The sequence below is a fragment of the Bactrocera tryoni genome, chromosome 5 (assembly GCF_016617805.1).
Source record: "Bactrocera tryoni isolate S06 chromosome 5, CSIRO_BtryS06_freeze2, whole genome shotgun sequence".
Taxonomy (NCBI): domain Eukaryota; kingdom Metazoa; phylum Arthropoda; class Insecta; order Diptera; family Tephritidae; genus Bactrocera; species Bactrocera tryoni.
In genome coordinates, this window is record NC_052503.1 from 66,896,855 (window position 1) to 66,914,599 (window position 17,745).

Sequence of the window (17,745 nt, forward strand, 5' to 3'; positions counted from 1 at the left end):
AACTTAACTGGCCGGCGATTTACATCCAACGGAAAATGTTTTGCTTGATATATCCAACCCTCCAATCAAATTAAGATTACTTAAAGAAGAAAAATGTATAAAGATATTAAATTTGATTCTGATCGATCAATGTGCAGTGCAGCTATATCCTATAGTGGTTCTATCTGACAAATAGTTTTTCGTTCGACAATAATCCATGCCAAGGTTTGTGAAGTTATTTTATCAAATAAAAAAAGTTTTCCATACAAAGACTTGATTTTGATTGCTCAGCTTGTACACTAACTATATGCTAATAAGGACTGATCCGAATAAATTGTTCGAAGGTAGTAACGTTGTTTTTGATATCCATTCAAATATCGTGAAGATCTTCCTTCAAATATCGTGAAGATATTCCTTCAAATATCGTGAAGATATTCCTTCAAATATCGTGAAGATATTCCTTCAAATAAAAAAGTTTTCTATACAAGAGCTCAATTTTGATCGTTCAATTTCTATGGCTACTACATCGTGTAGTGGCCCGGCATCAGAGGTTCCGACAAATGTGCATTTACTTGGAAAAAAAGGACTTGTGTAACATTTCGAATTAATATTTCGAAAACTAAGGGACTGGTTCGCGTATATACAGAAAACTGTCACATTTTTATATACCTGTTCTCATGGTTAATGTTATACATGTATGAGCATCAAAAAGAGATACTTTCTACCCGTTCAAATTAATCCGAGGTGACTGGGTCTTTTGAGCTTGGGACTTCATCCACATATTTGGTCTTCACTTGTTCTAAGCGTCATTATAAAAAGATATATTTCGAGCTATTACCAACCTTATCTTTAATGAATCGGGATCCCGAACAATAGAAAAACTCAAAGCTTCTCAAAATAATTTTTAATTCATTAAGAAGAAAACTTGCTAAGATTTCAATTAGAGTATGATTATAGAGACAGTAGTAAAGTAAAGATTATGTTTGAGGGTGAATCATCTGTGCTTCAATTGCAATTTTATACGAGCCGTGTTTTGTGATACGAATCGGGCAGTGGATAATATGTCAGCTTATGATATATAAAACTGTAAAAAGCTGCTGAAAATGTGTAAAGAACTATATATAATGTAGTAGAGTCACTCAAGTCTCCAATGGTAAATAGAGACTCATACTCGAGTAAGTATTATAATGACTTCTGTAAGGTTTTATTAAAAGTTAAAATTGCTATGTACAATATTTTGGCTAACTTTTCGTTAGTAACTTAATAATTTAACTGATAAAGCTTTTGAAAAAACCTTTTTGTGTAAAATGAATAATTATCTCGAATTGACTACAGCCTAAGTTTTGTTAGATGCTCTAAATCTTCTTACATATGTTAATGATATACTCATAGTTTTTGATAGTTTCGAAGCCATATTGTTGCTCAAGTAATCGAGGTGATAAGATATAATAAAATATGCAAAACATCATTAAGTTTAACCTTCTAATTTGACACTGAACACCAGAGCTTTTATTAAATTGAGAGACGGAAAACAGCGAACTGTCGAATCAAGTACTTAAATTATGTATGGATGTATGTGTGAGTGTATGAATTAAGGTGTTGCACCGCGCTATTTCGAAAATTGTATATAAGTTCGAATACTGTAAATCGTTTTAAGGCGTGAAAGAAATATTAATGTGTTTTTCGAAAGGTAAACATTAAAGTTATGTGCGAAATTTATTAAAGCAATATTTTTTCTTGCTTAGAAAGCAATAATGAATTTTATATTTTATGCATTTCAAGAATATCATGCATTTCTTACTCATAAGTATATACAAGATGCATTTCAAAGTAAACATGACTTTTTGAATCAAGTGCCCCCTAGTGCCGCCATCCATATGTCGACAGATGCGTTAGAATCTGCTATCTTTGTCGATTGTCTAGTGTCATTTCATATATTGGAAGTGAAGTTATTGCGTTTCAAGTGTCAGTATGTTTGTGTTATCGGTGCGAAAATGAGCTTCGAACAAAAAGCCAACATTAAATTTTGTTTTAAAACTGGTAAAACTTTTACCGAAACGTTTCAATTGATGAAATAAGTTTATGGCGATGATTGCCTATTTCGTAGCAGAGTGCACAGTGGTTTCAAAGTTTTGAAAGTGGTCGTGAGAACATAAATGGCGATTAACAAGTGGGCCAATCAAAACCCGTAATCACCGGAAATTCCATCGAATCGTGCGTGAATTCATCAAAAATCAGCCGAAATGAAATGAAATTCATGGAAATGGAAATGAACATCTCCAAGACATCGATTTAGCACATTTTGACCAAACATTTGGGCTAACGAAAGGTGTATGCACGTTTTGTTCCGCACAAATTGACTGACGACAAAAATTACTCAGAATCCAACATTCGAAGGACGTTTATTTCACCAAAAATCACATTTCAACCATTAACCATTCCCCGTATTCACCCGATATGGCACCGTGCGATTTCTTACTTTTCGAAAAAATGCATTTTCCCATGAAAGGAAAGCGTTATGCAGACGTAGAGGTCATTCAAAAGGCTTGCACCGGCATACTGGCGGCCATACCGGCCAACGAGCTAAAACACTCGATCGACATGCTTTTGACCATGCAAAAAGCTGGCTGTATTAAAGCAGAAGGAGACTATTTTGAATAAAATTGGTTTTGCCGAAAAAACCATTAGTGCTGTTATTTTTTTAAGTCCTATTTACATTGGAAAACACCTTGTATATAGTTTTACATGTAAACATAGTATATAATTATTCAAGCGTGTACTTCAGAGATGGAAAATATAAGTGTGTGTTCCATGTAAATAACGATGTAACTTTTTAGACTATTCATCACCGAAACTGTGAGCTGATTGATTCCAGTTATCAGAAAGTGTAGAAAAGAGTATTTGAGACAATATATCTGTTAAGTTTAGTGGTGGAAGCCATAATACTGAGATTAAAACATGTATTGAAACTTTGTATAAATGCAACAATTAAAGAAATAATAAGTCAGCTCATGTAAGCTCTTTGAAAGCTTCGAAGGATAAGTATTTGCAACCAAGTTGACGCTAAGTCGATATGCAAAAAGCTTGGACGAAGTTTTTTAACTAATCCTAATCTAAGCTACATACGAAAGCTCTACAAAATGACTTTAAATAATTCAAGGGTTGAGATAATGTGCAAAAAATTATTATATCAAAAGTCTGTGAAAGCTTTGAAGGATAATTGTTTGCAAAAATTTTGAAATTTGATCACCCAGGATATTTGACTGTTACTATAATGTGTCTTAAAGGATAATATATAAGCTATATGACAGCTTTATAGCATAGAAAATGAAAGGTAAATGATCAGGCCTCAAAAACTTCAACATAAAGACCAAACTAACGGCATTCAAATACCGCAGATCGAAATTTCCTCAAACTTATTAACTTGTTTGTTCAAATCGCATTAAAAATTGACAAGAACACTGTTGCAAACTTTGTCCACGGCTCTTAGAACCCTGCAAACCTGAACGATCACAGGAAAATGTTAATCCTCCTCACCAAATATTACAGTGGGGCTTACGGAGATTTAGTAAGAAATCGTAAAGGTAATTTCATTAAACCTCGAACATAAATTGCCTCTCAATCCAAAAACAGAAGAACAGAAAGGATAATAGGGAGGACTAAAAACTGACATAGTAATACTGTAAGAGTGGGATGGAGAAAATGAGATAGTAACGAAGTCATGAGCATACAGAGCCTCACAAAAATCAATGTGGAAAAAATCCGAAACAGTATATTTATTTGTCGTCAACAGCGCCTTCTATTGTGACATACACACGGTAGTTCCAAGGCCATTAACTTTAGATTATTTTTTACAATTATTATAACTACTCATAACGACTAATTTATACAGATATCCATATGTAGCAAAACCGAGTACACAAATTTAACCTGAAATTGCATGCTCTTATGTCTTTAAAGATATTTAATGTCCACTGTCATGCGGAAAGTTATTGGCGCCTTTTGTAGAACGTAACAACGTAATTTCCTAGGAAGCTCCTCAAAACTCTTTCACTATAACTCAATTTATGGCCACGATTTTGCCTGCGTGTTTTGCTACTATTTATTTGTTTTTGTTTTTTCATAATAAAAACACTTTTGTTTATGATCCCCAGACATACACACTCATACATAGAGTTAGGCGAAGCAATATTCATGGCAGGCCTTTATACACGTCCCAGCTACAAACTACCGAATAAGTAGCGAAAGTAAATAGCACGTTTGCGTCAGATAGCCTACATACACTGGCATTATTAAAGAAGTAGATAACTGTATGCATGTGTGTGTTTGCGTGCTCAACAAGTGTTGCTTTGGTATTTGCCGAAAATTGCTCGCACATTAACTCGATTTCAATTTTGTTGTATCTGCAAATAAACAAAAGTTAAGCGTTAGTTTATGACTGCTGGGCATGCACCTTTCCGAGTATTGGCAAATTACAATAACTTCGCTGCTACGTTACATCTGTATTAGTGCGCTATGATACTCTTGCTGTGTATGTGTTAGTCAATAACAGGTGTGCTTTCGTATATTGCGTTTTTTGTTTTCAAGCGAATGCGATTGTATGTGTGTGCCCTTTGATAAACGCTCTTTTTGTTTTTGTTGTAATATGTGCTACTTAACTGCGTTGCCTGGTGTCACTTGCCAAATTGATAAAATATTTATTTAATTTGTCTCATTTCTATTTTGGCTTTCTCTTCCTTTGTTATTGATTTGTCTGTATTTTCCCTTCATCGTTTATTTAGAGTGGGAAATAATTTCAATCTGCGTAGTTGTTTAAGTTGGCAGTGCCAGCTTTTATTTGCCTTTAATGCTTTAGGCAAAATTATGCGAAAAATGTTTAATAAATCCATTTTATCGATTATTATGTGTAAAATATGTTCATTTTTAATATAAATACATTATTAAATATTTTATATATATCGAAAAGTTTCAGTTGATCCCTTTGGCAGGGTCACGTCTACTTTTCCCGTCAAGAAACTGCTCATTTACCGGAACCATCGATATCGTATTGTTATAGGATATAGCTGCCATACAAACTAAATGATCGAAATAAAGTGCTTCTATAGAAATGTTTTTCGTTTCACGCGACAAGAAATATTTTATGAGTTATTGTTTAAAGAAATGGTGCAATCGCCGAAGAAATTTCTCTGATCGGATCGCTATATAATATGCCTGCCATACAAAGTAAGGCTTTTAAGGAAAAGGTAGTATAACTCGCTCACTATTGTTGCGAAATACAAAAAGGCGCCCACAGAATCTTTGTGTGACACTCAAGCAGCTATTGCATAACGCTTAAAAGCAGCCGGCTACATCCAAAAGCAATTAAATTGGGTGCCATATAAATGGAAACCAAGAGACGGTGCAAGTTGATTTTGCTTGTCAAAAATACTGCTTGAAACCAACAAAAATTATATAATTTTGCATCGTATGTTTACTGGTGACGAAAAATGTAAAATCATATGGTAAACCGGTCGACCAGCCAAATCAACGACAAAACCGAATATCCATGACACAAAGTAATGCTTCTTATTTGGTGTGATCCGTAGGACGTGCTGAATTGTGAGCTTCGAAGACAGGGTAAAACCATTAATGAGAAACTTCACTGTCAACAACTTATCAAATTTCAACAAACGATTACAGAAAATCAACAAGAAGTTACGACTAGACACGAAGCAATAATTTTCCAATATGATAGCGTTCGGGCTCATGTTGAGAGGCTGCTAATAAACTAGTTTGAATGCAGTGACTGCATATTTTTGCATCTGTTGCCTTATAGTTCACTTCTAACTACCATTTGTGCCGATGGCTGAAGTACGCTCTAACTAGAATACGGTTCAAATCATAGCTGGCTTAAAATTGGCTTAATTCATATATGGTCGCCGAGCCGGTGGAGTTCTGTTAGAACGGCATCTACAAATAGTCAAAAAGAAGGGAAAATGTTTTACGAGTAGCTTTATTTCGAGTAAGGGCACTCTAGTACTGACTTTCTGTTTTTCTAAAATCCCAATTCAATAGTTTAAGGAATGTTGTTATAAATGTTGAACCTTCTTTCAAGAAAGGAAACATAGTTTCTCCTTTGTATATACAATCATGAATAAAATGGATACAAATTAGTCGATTGTGTTACTAAATGTCGCGAATACTCACAACTTTTCCATGTACTCAGAAGTAGTCGCAGGTATTCCCGAGCCATTACAGTTTTATTATTGCACTTAGGTATAAGTACGCTCCAGTCATAGCAAAACAAAGCAATGAGATCGTGCTTGGCTACTTCGCTAATAGCATACGTTTGCTTGTAATTCAAATATGACACATGTAGAGTATGTATTAGAGTACATATTCACTCCTACTCTGTTTCAAATTAATAAAATATTGTTAACATTTTTAAATTTTTATCAAGAAAAAAATTTTTTGATATTCTGGGACAATTTTGATAAATTACAAAGCTTCAATAAGCAGATTTTTTCCCCACACGTGGGTTGAGCAACATAAAGTAAACAGAAACAGCTCATTTACTTTTAATTTTCTAAAAAAACCTTGAATATTTTTAAAATAAATTAGCTTAAAGTAATATACTATTATTTGTATTACAATAATACATACCCCTTTTTTATAAAAATATCTTCCTCTGTTGAACTGGGATACTTTATTTTTCCTTCTTCACAATAAGTTTTGCTACAGACCGCACACTTCTCGAAAGAGACGACTGACTCATGGACAAGTTGACATTGTTACCTACATATTTCTGGTATGAGCCGTGTCAAAAGTAGTTTAAAGCTCCCTGAACCCTTACAGTTAAAGGTAGTGACGTTTACTGAATATCGTGTGGGGCCAGTTCTTCATTTAGGCGACGGCAAATTTCACGCGTTAATCGAAAACTTTGCACAAAGGTATTTTCGCTCAACGAAAATGGATTGCTATCGTCGCGTAAACTTTATAAATGACGCACGCGATCCCTGTTCTCACAAACTTCATCTTCGTTTAACAATAATAACAAAAGTAAAATATCTTCCATTTCCACAACAAGATGCACAATCAGATATTTAATACGTAAAGAGCACTGCCAAGAGCATTTGACATTTTAACAACTTATCAAGAAAAGAGCTTTTTATTTAAGACACGGAGTACGAAATGCTTGACAAATTTCAAATTTTGTCAAATTAGAAATAAGTTGAATTTGTAAAGTGTACAGAAAAGAGTTGATATTCTAGCTTGAATCGTACTTAAACTATCAGTTAAGTTCAGCATACTTTAGCAAATTAACATGCACACCCTTACTATAGCAAATAAGATTAGTATTTTTACCTAAAAGCTTGCGCTAGTAAATGCAAATTTTGAAGTACTAAGAATTTTTAAGCGACTCTAATACGTTCACAAAATATTACGGTCTCAGCTGGTTTTCATATTGAATCATTAAAAAATTTAAAATTATGCTTACAGTAATTCCATTCATGCCTTTAGATCGAAAAATATTTTCGCTCAACACTGATAGTATGTCGTTCGCGGATTTTGAACTCTGCTAAAATAAGCCTTTCCATATACATATGTATCAAATTTCAGTTAGACGAAAATGGTAATTTCTTTGCCTAAAATCTATGCGCAACTGTATAATAAATTTCTATGTGTTTTGTTATACAAAATTAATTATTTACATATATATCTTTTATTGTGTACAAATATTTATTTTAATTTATACAATGCCTTCAGTTAAGTACTTCAACAATTTTACGCTACGTTACAAACATTTGAAAATCCCTGCACTGTAAACTGCCAATTACCATAAATAAATAATATAAAGCAATACCTTTAATTGAAAACCAAACAAGAGATTTGCCATTATTTCAATTATCATAAAGTAAACAAATTAAGCTTATCAACGCGCCACAATTGTGCTAAGGACAATGCGATCGACAGCAAAATAATTAACTACGAATCTGGGCGCAAATGAGGTCAAAAGTATTGCTATTATTGAGAGAATTAGAAAATTGCATCAGCATGCGAAAGCACCAATACGTTCTTTATGAATCAATATAGTGTATAAAAACATATGTGCATATTAGGGTGTCCGTTATTTCCCAAATTGTTCGTTTTTTTGCAAAAGACTTAATTTTTTTGGAATTTCGCATATATTTTATATGGAATCTTATGATCCTTCGCAATTAATCTTGTATCTCTAAAAAAAATTAATTGGTAAAAGTGTTACAATAGTACACATTTTTATACCCTTAACAGGGTATATTAAGTTTGTCACGATGTTTGTAACACCCAGAAAGAAGCGCCGGAGACCTTATAAAGTACATTATATATATAAATGATCAGTATGTTGAGCTGAGTCGATTTAACCGTGTCCGCCTGTCTGTCCGTCCGTCCGTCCGTTCGTCCGCCTGTATACATACGAACTAGTCCCTCAGTTTTTAAGATATCGTTTTGGAATTTTGCAAACGTCATTTTCTCTTCAAGAAGCTGCTCATTTGTCGGAACGGCCGATATCGGACCACTATAACAGCTGCCATATAAACTGAACGATCGGAATCAAGTTCTTGTATACATTTGACAATGAAACTTCACCAAATTTGGTATAGAGGCAACATTTCAATCTCCGAAAAAATTGTTCAGATCGGATTACTATAGCATATAGCTTCCATACAAACTGAACAGATAGTTGCTAAAAGAATTGCACCTGTGAAGGGTATATTAGCTTCGGTGCAGCCGAAGTTAACTTTTTTCTTGTTTTCTCTTAAAAAACATTCCTTTAAGTGTTATAAGCAGTTATACGTATTCATATAGTACACCATGTCGTATGAGCAACTCGAAAAATATCAACCTTGAACGACTGCTAAGCTCATTTGATATATAAATTTAAATACATATAACCTTTTAATGAGTGTTATGGAAAAAATCATTAATACGTCTTTGTAGAGCGAAAAATTGTGTATGTGAACATTACTTTATCAAAGTTATAGATTTACTAGCGTAGTGTAAAATATCAAGTTATACCGAAAATAAAAGCGTATCTACCTCAGATCTCAGTTTTATGGTCAAATACTTAAACTTCAGATGTTAGTTGCAAGACAACAATTAACTTGTGAAATAACGCACACCCTAATGTATACATATTTGTTATATGAGAGCTAATAAATGCATGTCAAATATTTGCGCAGAAACAATATGCATGTGAAACGACATAAGAACTTCACGTTTAACTTGTATTTAATAAATAATTATCTAGTCATATTGTTATCTATTCGTGAGTGCTGTTGGGGAATACAAAGTTGCATCGTAGCTGCGGTATACTCGTATAATGAATTGATAGCAACTACTAAATTAAATGTCAATATGCAGCAGATACATATATGGTATATACATACATACAAGGTCTGTCGCAAAAGAAACAGAACTTTCTAAATATAACTGTTTCTGGAGGCACCACCTATTGGTGGGTATATGAAATAAAAAGTTTGATGTTATCGATCAAAAAGTGACAGCAGCTTTTGGTCATCGGTCGTAAAATGCAAAGAGCAAATACTAAATTTTGTTTTAAACTTGGGAAAACGTTTACTGAAACATCAAATGATGAAAAATTTTATGGTGATCAGTGCCTATCCCGTAGTAATGTGCATGAGTGTTTTAAGCGATTCCAAGAAGGTCGTGAGGACCTCTGTGACGATTAGAAGTCGGTCATCTTCAGAAGTCAAAAATAAAGCCAATGCTGATTTGTTTTTACGATTCCGAGGGTATTGTACACCCAGAGTTCGTCCGACCTGGCCAAATGATTAATGCTGTGTTTTACCTTGGTGTTATGAAGCGTATTTTGTCACGGAATCGTCGTGCTCGATCACAATACCGTGAGGCAGGGTCCTGGCGCCTGTTGCACGATAATGCGCCGTGTCATCGGTCGACACTTGTCACTAATTTTTTGACAAAAAACTCCATATTAACCATTAATCACTCACCCTACTCACCTGATCTGGCACCCTGTGATTTTTACCTATTTGGAAAACTTCATTTGCCCATGAAAGAACACTGGCTTCAGGACATTTTAGCTATCCAAAAGGCGACGACCGATATTCTCAAGAGCATTCCGAAAAATTACCTTAAACACTCATTTGAAATGCTAATTGACCGGGTTAAACGCTGTATCAAAGTACAAGGAAACTACTTTGAATAAAAAAATATAACTTTTGAAAAATATTAATTTTTTGTTGTTTATTTAACAGTCCTGTTTCTTTTGCGACAGATTTTGTGCATACCAATATTAGACTTGGAGGGGAATATAATTGAATATGCGTACTAGTTTGTTGGAGTTATCGCTTATCTTTAAGACATTGGACATATTTAATACATATTGAGTGTGCCAACTAATATACGCATGAGAATTGTTCAGAGTGTCTTAAATTACGAAAACAGCTGCTACTTTCAAATAATAATACTTACTTTGACGTGAGAATTACTGTTTACAAATCATGTTTTTTTTTGTTTAAGGTCAAAATAAGATTTTTTTCCTTAATATTAGAAAAACAAAAATTCAGTGTTTTTGAAATACAAAAAGATAAGTTTTCAGCAAGTTATATGAAAAAATTTGGTTCACAATAAAAATTATAAAGAAAACCAAAAACTTGGAATTGGAAATTTTCACATAAATGTGTGAAAGGTATTCATACAAAAGCTGTAGATCCTTTTATTGCCCACACTTTGTTTGCTTTAAAAAATCATCGTCGATGGGTTATTATGGTGTTCTGATACAGTAAATAAATTAAAATCAACTATGAAAAAGGAAACTGATTGCTCCTCTCCTTCTTTTTGAAATAAAATTCAACCACCTATCGCTTGATTTAATGTCTGGCAACTCTATCTTGAAAAATGATATCTCACGTGGAATTCGATAAAAACTGAATATATAAAACTAAAGAACGGATCTTCTTTCAAAAAAAGTCAAATTAACGAAGATACTATATTTGTCTTACGGATAAATTAGTTCAGTACAAAAACAATTCGTAAAGCTCACTTTCTATTCAGCCAATCCTGACCATAATTCACAAGTGCCCTATCCAATGCAATATAACCAGTTTTATAACCGAACCACTGACACAAGCGCAATTCCTAAATCGATTTATATGAGTAGTATTTTTCCGATCTAATAATAACATACATTCACTTAGGCTAACTTTAGAAAATTCTTCAAATAATTAAAAGAAAAATATACCCTATAATCGTTCAACTTTTCTCGCTGGTTAGCTCTAGCAAACCGAATTTGACTTCAATTTCGAAACCACAAAATCTATTTTTTTCCAATTTACAAGTATAATAATCAACACTTTGGCAATATTCACCAAAATGTTTATGTTTTTCCGATATCTCATTCAAGTGGGCGATTAGCGGCAATTCGCTTGCAATTTTTTTGTCCATTGTATCAACAACTGTCAATAGACGAAAACGATTAGTCGAAAGTCAAACAGAAAATAGCTCGTAAATAAGTCTTATCAGTGGAAACAGAACAGCATGAACAAGCTAGAAATAATGAAAACAATTACAACGAAAAATACATAACAACATTTGCATACGCATTTCAATTCAGAGATACGCGGGAGATATACAGCGTACACATTAAGGTTACCATGAAATATGATAAAACTATACATACATCGAATTCTTTCAATTTCTATATACTGAGGCTGCAACAGAAAATAAGTGACATACATTTTAATATTTTTTGAGACTATTGATGTGGGTCTCATGGAGCATAGAGGTCTTTAACGGTCTAGTGCTGAATTGGAGCGGCCAATATAATATATAAGAAATCGAAAATAAAGAAGCTACTTATTATTTGTATTATTTTAATATTTAATCCTTGAGCAGGGCTTACGATGGTTGTAATACACATAAGAAAGTTTTGGAGACCTTATATAATATATAAATAAATGATAAGGATGACGAATTAAGTCAATTTAACCATGCTCGTCTGCCTGTCTATCTATATATACGTAAGCAGGTCCCTCAATTTTGAGATATCTTTGCGAAATTCTGTTCATGTCCTTTTCTGCTAAAGAGCTGTCCTCTAAACTTAACGAATCGAATTGAGTTCTTCTATTGAAAAATGTTATAGTTTACAAGATATCTCGAAATTGTACTTGCATTATAACACAAATAAAAGTATAATCTCGGAAGACATCATTTCGATCGGATAACCATAGCATATACAATAACGGCCATAAAAAGTAATCGATCGCAATCACGTTCTTCTATGAAAAACTTTTTTATTAGATTAGGTATCTTCGAAAAATGTTGTATAGAGCATTGCCTAAGGTAGTGGTGCAATTTCCGAAGAAATTATTCAGATCGGATAACCATAGAATATAGCTGTCATACAAACTAACTGATCAATAACATGTTCTTGCATGGAAACTTTTCTATTTATGTAGCATACGAAGGATACAGTGTAATCGAAGTTAATGTTTTTTGTTTATATTTACTTACACTTTAGGGTGTTCTCTAATCATAAATTAATAACATTTACCCCTAATATAAGAGCATATACAACAAACGAAAAATATATACAATATATAGGGACGTTATCTCAAAGAGCAATACGCCCAATACAATTCAAGTGAAAGTCAATACAACAAAATATGTTTAATAAACAGTTAATATTTCTCCGGCAAAATTCGGCCGCAAGCCAGCAATCAATATTTATCCTAATTGCATCAACTTCGAACTAAAGATCAATACCAACCTGTAGTCAAAACATATTGCTAGTAAAATTTTACCTTACTACTGCTTACAACCCACGTTAACCTGTCGGTTGAAGCAAGTGGGTTCAAGTAAGTTTGTGTGTGTATGTATGCACTTGAGTCTACTTTTGGATGCTTGTGAATCTGTGCGCTGCTTCCTTCAATGAGCAAAAATCTCATTAATATTCAATATATGTCTGCTTTGGGCATACCCATAGGCGGTCAATATAATTTAATTATGTATGTATTTTTTGATATAAGTACCGTATGTATTCAAAGTAGGTAAGCCAAATCAGTATAATTATATTTGCAAATCTATTTTGGTGAACAGCCTACTTTACTAACCAATACCTTGTGTTTGAATTGAATATTCTCTAAACAATGCATGTGAGTGGAATTAATATTCTAGACATTGATAATCTAGAGAGTTGATATTAGAATGAGGTAATGGAAGCTGTTGCGCTTCTTCAGAAAACACTTCAAGAGATTTTTTCAAAAACAGTTTACATTCATTGATTGATTGGTGTGAACAATTTCGCTGCCTATTTCTAAAGTGATTTCGAAGAAGTAAGTTTAGTGTCCTTTGCTTTAAATAAATTGCAAAAGGAAGTAACTTCTGGTTGAAAATACATTTTGCATAACCCAAAACTAAATTCGTTCATAGAATTTTGAAAAGTCTCCCATCAGTTGAAAAAAGTTCGAAATAATCTTACAAAGTTTTTTTTGATGAATATTCTTACAAAATGAACCTTGACCAAAACAAAGGCTTTAGCATTAGTTTTATCGCTCTCCAAACACTTCTTATGCATATGTGACCTGGTCTACGAAAAGGGAGCTAACGTGCGAAAACTAGATAGTTTTCTGGGAAAAGCTGTTAAAAATAATTGTCAGTTTCTCGTTATCTCATTAATTGTTCTCCTTTTTTTTTTGACACCTAAGCCCCCTTTCCGTAGACCAGGTCACATATATAGAATGTAACATTTACTGATTTACAGAAATGAATATTCGGCTTTGCTTCAACCCCGCCGTTATGAGGAGCTTGTAGAAGAAAGCGTTTTCGTGATGGAACATAAACCAGGTATTACAAGCAGATGTCTATTAGCCAGACCATTTATAAATAACTGGGATAACTGTCCATAGTGAGAAAATGTTAAGCTCTTCTAATAAGCTATAAAAGGAACTTTTGTTTCTTTATTATTAACAGACTCAAGATTGAAAGTTTGGAAAAAATTTTTCTACAAAAGCAATAATTTTTTTATTTCTAAAAAGTTTGGTTAGTCTACACCATTTCAATAATGAATTGAACACCAAACTTACTTACTTGCTTCCAAAAAGCCTACCAACCTAGCAAGAGTACGGTAGCAGAATTTTAATTTAGCTTTAAAATATGATTTCTCATTAATTATGACGTAATTGTTTGTTAGTAGTTTGTGTTTGTATACTAGGTACAAATGTAAAAAAAATTATTAAAAATATAAAACAAAATTAGCTTCAAATGAGACGACGGAACTTAGTCTCCCAATCTTCCATCAGCTTTTCTTTTCTTTATATCATTTGTAACTGATTTACGAAATTTTCCTTAAGGTTTCTATTTATTCTGAAAATTCGCTTCAAACTAACTTGCTATATTTCATTCTTTGCTCTTTCAAATTTCTGTGAATGGTCAGCATCAGTTTATTCTTGAGTTTTTCAGGCTTCAGAGCAGTTTCCAAAAAATTACTTCGCCCTACTATTTTCTAAATTTTTTTTCTCTCCTCCTTTTATCAGAGCATAATTTTGGAAACAAAAGCTTTACACCCCTTTTTAGTAGAGGTTTGAAATCAGCGTCTCTTTTGTAAGTCTCCAGCGAAAGATTTTTAAAAGTCCATACAATTGTCAAGGTCCTCAAGCTTATATAACTCATTAAAATTCTCATATTTAATGCATACTAATAGAGGGAGGAGAGGCTTCCTTATCTGCTTACAATCAATCAATATCTAATGCTATGTATATGATGTATTCTACACATGTGCATATAGACAAATTTAGTATTTAAGTTACGTATGTGCTTGACTGCCGGAAAAAAGGCAAATTTTGTGAATTGAAAAAAAAGTTTTATTATAAACTGTTTTAAATCTTAAGGTTATACTTACAATATACATATATTTTAGGAATACAGATTGAAATATTTAAGCAAAATATTATTCAAAATCTCCGACGCCACTTAAAAAGAGAGGTCCTCCAATGCTTCAATGATTCCGTCTTGCTCCGTACGTAAAACACAAAACCAATCCTCTACTAGAAGACATTATTAGTAAAGTAACTTCTGTTTGAAAAAGAAAGAAAAATTGCAAAATCCCAGGGTTAAAAAAATTGAATTTATGCGAAAATTTCCATGGTTCTTGATCTACCAAAATTCGAATTTTCATCAGGTTATCAAAAATGCTAGGTCGATGGATATACATACATGCAGAAAGAACAGAAATGATAAAAGAATAGTTGATAATTATACAGTTTCATGTGTTCGCTTCAACAAATTCAAAAATGTATAATTCGAGAAAAATTCATTTAAGTTGGGCGGCCACATTTTATAAGAATATAACTCGAAAGCTATTTGAGATATCGATTTCAAATTGCGGCATTTAATTTTTAAATGTATAGACTATTATAATATGAAAAAAACTATTATTTTTTCTTAATTTCCTTCTTTCATAGGGCCACACAAACATAATTTCAACTAACTTAGCCTTATCTCTTTGTAAATGGCATTGACAGGAATAGTTCAATAGAATTTAAGCTCGTATTTCTGAAAGATTCTTTACTATAACTCCTAACTTAATATTTAAGAATAGAATGAACAGCTAATATTAATTTTGCCACACAGTTCCTAACACCCAGCGGGAAGCTTTTGAGTACCTACAAATAAATAGATGATCAACGTGACAAGCTGAGCCGATTAAACCATGCTTGTTTGTCTGCATGTAAGCGAACTAGTGGTTCTTCTATTTTTTATATGTATGTCGGTTTGAATGTTTGTAACAGCACTTTTCTCACCAAGAAGATGCTCATATATAAGCTATCCTAGCTTCAATGTGAACTGAGGTACTTCTTATTTTAATGTTAGTATATGGAAAATAAGACTCTAATACCTTCGTTTTTACTTCGATAAGAGCACACTGTTAAAATATAAGTAGATTATTAATGCATGAATTGTTACACTAATTATAATATTACATTGTGGGTAAACTCTATAACAGAATAAACCCCTTGTTACTCAGAATATACTGCTGAAGGTATACTGAATCATACTTAGCTATCGAACTAAAGTGCCGAAAATGCTGATATGAGCTGTAACACCAACATAAATTTAACAACCATATTATAGCAATAACATTATTACAGCAACAACATCAATATTGCCTAATAGATATAAGGATTAATAGGTAGAAAGCACACATATGTGAATGCATATAAATAATTTCACCTTTGAATGGAGTGCAGGTAAGCCATAGTTGTATGTGTGGCTCTTTATTAAAACGGCTGACGTCACAGCCGCCTTTATGCTATTTCGGCAACATAATTTTCCCCCTTACCTGTATTAAAATACAGTAGTGACCTGTAAATTTGTAAGCTGTCACATCAGCTAAATCGTTATGACAGCGGCGCTGACAGCAGCTATTATGATATGTAAAAATGAATGAAAAACACACGAAACATAACCTGAACATGCGCATACCATACACTGGAAGACACACTGAAGCGGAGCCGAAGATAACAGCTATTAAAGCTGCTCAGAGTAAGAGCAACCAGCTAAAGGCGTAGCATTTGATAAGCAGCATGGTATTACCAAAAGCAGGCGGGTGAAATTAATTTCTTATTATAAAGCTGACATAACGATAACCAGACATGACGACAAGAGGCAGACAGCAAGAGCTAATGGTTGTTTTCCGTTAGGTGAAAACTTACCGATTGAAGTCTATTTGTGGTGTTTGTTGTTATTGTGTTGCTGAAGCGGCACAAGTTGGTTGCTGGAATACGGTGTTGAACAGCTACTGACTGTATGCAGTTGCCTAGCGGCGCTTGTTCCAACGCTGTACTGTGGGCGTTGGCGTATGAGCAACTTTTGCCTATTGATTTCTGCTTTTTGTGGTCGATTTCGCTGCTACCAATGTTTTTTGCCGTTTGCTATGTTTTTGGCGTTTGTTATTTTTTTGTGTTTATTATTGATTTACACGATTGTGGTTGTATTTTGAGTTCCTGTTTTTTTATATTTATTTTGTTGACTAAGCTAATTTGCTTTGATGTTTTACACAATCAGTTTTATGCTGCCATCGTAAGCGCTACAATCATCGTGTTATGTTAGTGACTTTTTACTATTCCGCTGCAAGGCTTTTGATAACTGCGCATTATCATATATTTTTTTATTTCTATCTTTTGACATTAACTTCGAATTATCATATATTTTTCATTACTTTTTTTTGCAATTACACTCATTCATCACGCAAAAAATTTTGCAAAATTTCCTTTATTTTATAACATAAAGTTAGTTCTCTGCATTAGTTGCAGTTTCTACATTGTTACATGCTTTCAATTTATGTACATGGTATTAGTCTTTTACACGTCACATATTTCATGTAAATCAACTTTTACCTAAAAGCGTTCACTTGCTTATACTTAAATTAATTTGCTCACACTAATATTTGCATATCTCATGAAAATTATATATCTTTTATATTTACTTAATTCCTCAAATTCAGTTTAAAAACGTTTTAATTTACATATATAGTTTAACTATTTATGTTTGTATGCCGTGGCGTATGGGTAACTTTTATCAAAATAATTGGCATTTTAACCAAAACTTGTATGCTTTCAGCAATACCTTACATAGCAGCATTGCTAATGCAACATATGGCATTTATTTTGTGCGTTTCATACACTAGATTTGGTGACCAAAAAGCAATGTTTTGGAATTTTGCTTTTGTTTTTTTTTTTTTGGTTTTGACAAAACTAAGAATTGCAG

General features: G+C 33.0%; 1 protein-coding gene across 1 annotated transcript in view; it reads right to left on the reverse strand.

The window, feature by feature from the left end:
• Positions 1-17,400, reverse strand: part of LOC120778259 (somatostatin receptor type 5-like) — a 53,613-nt gene extending 36,213 nt beyond the window's left edge. The window contains exon 1 of the mRNA XM_040110036.1: positions 16,692-17,400. The gene's annotated coding sequence lies outside the window, so the exon portion shown is untranslated. The remainder of the gene's footprint in view (positions 1-16,691) is intronic.
• Positions 17,401-17,745: the final 345 nt, after the last annotated feature.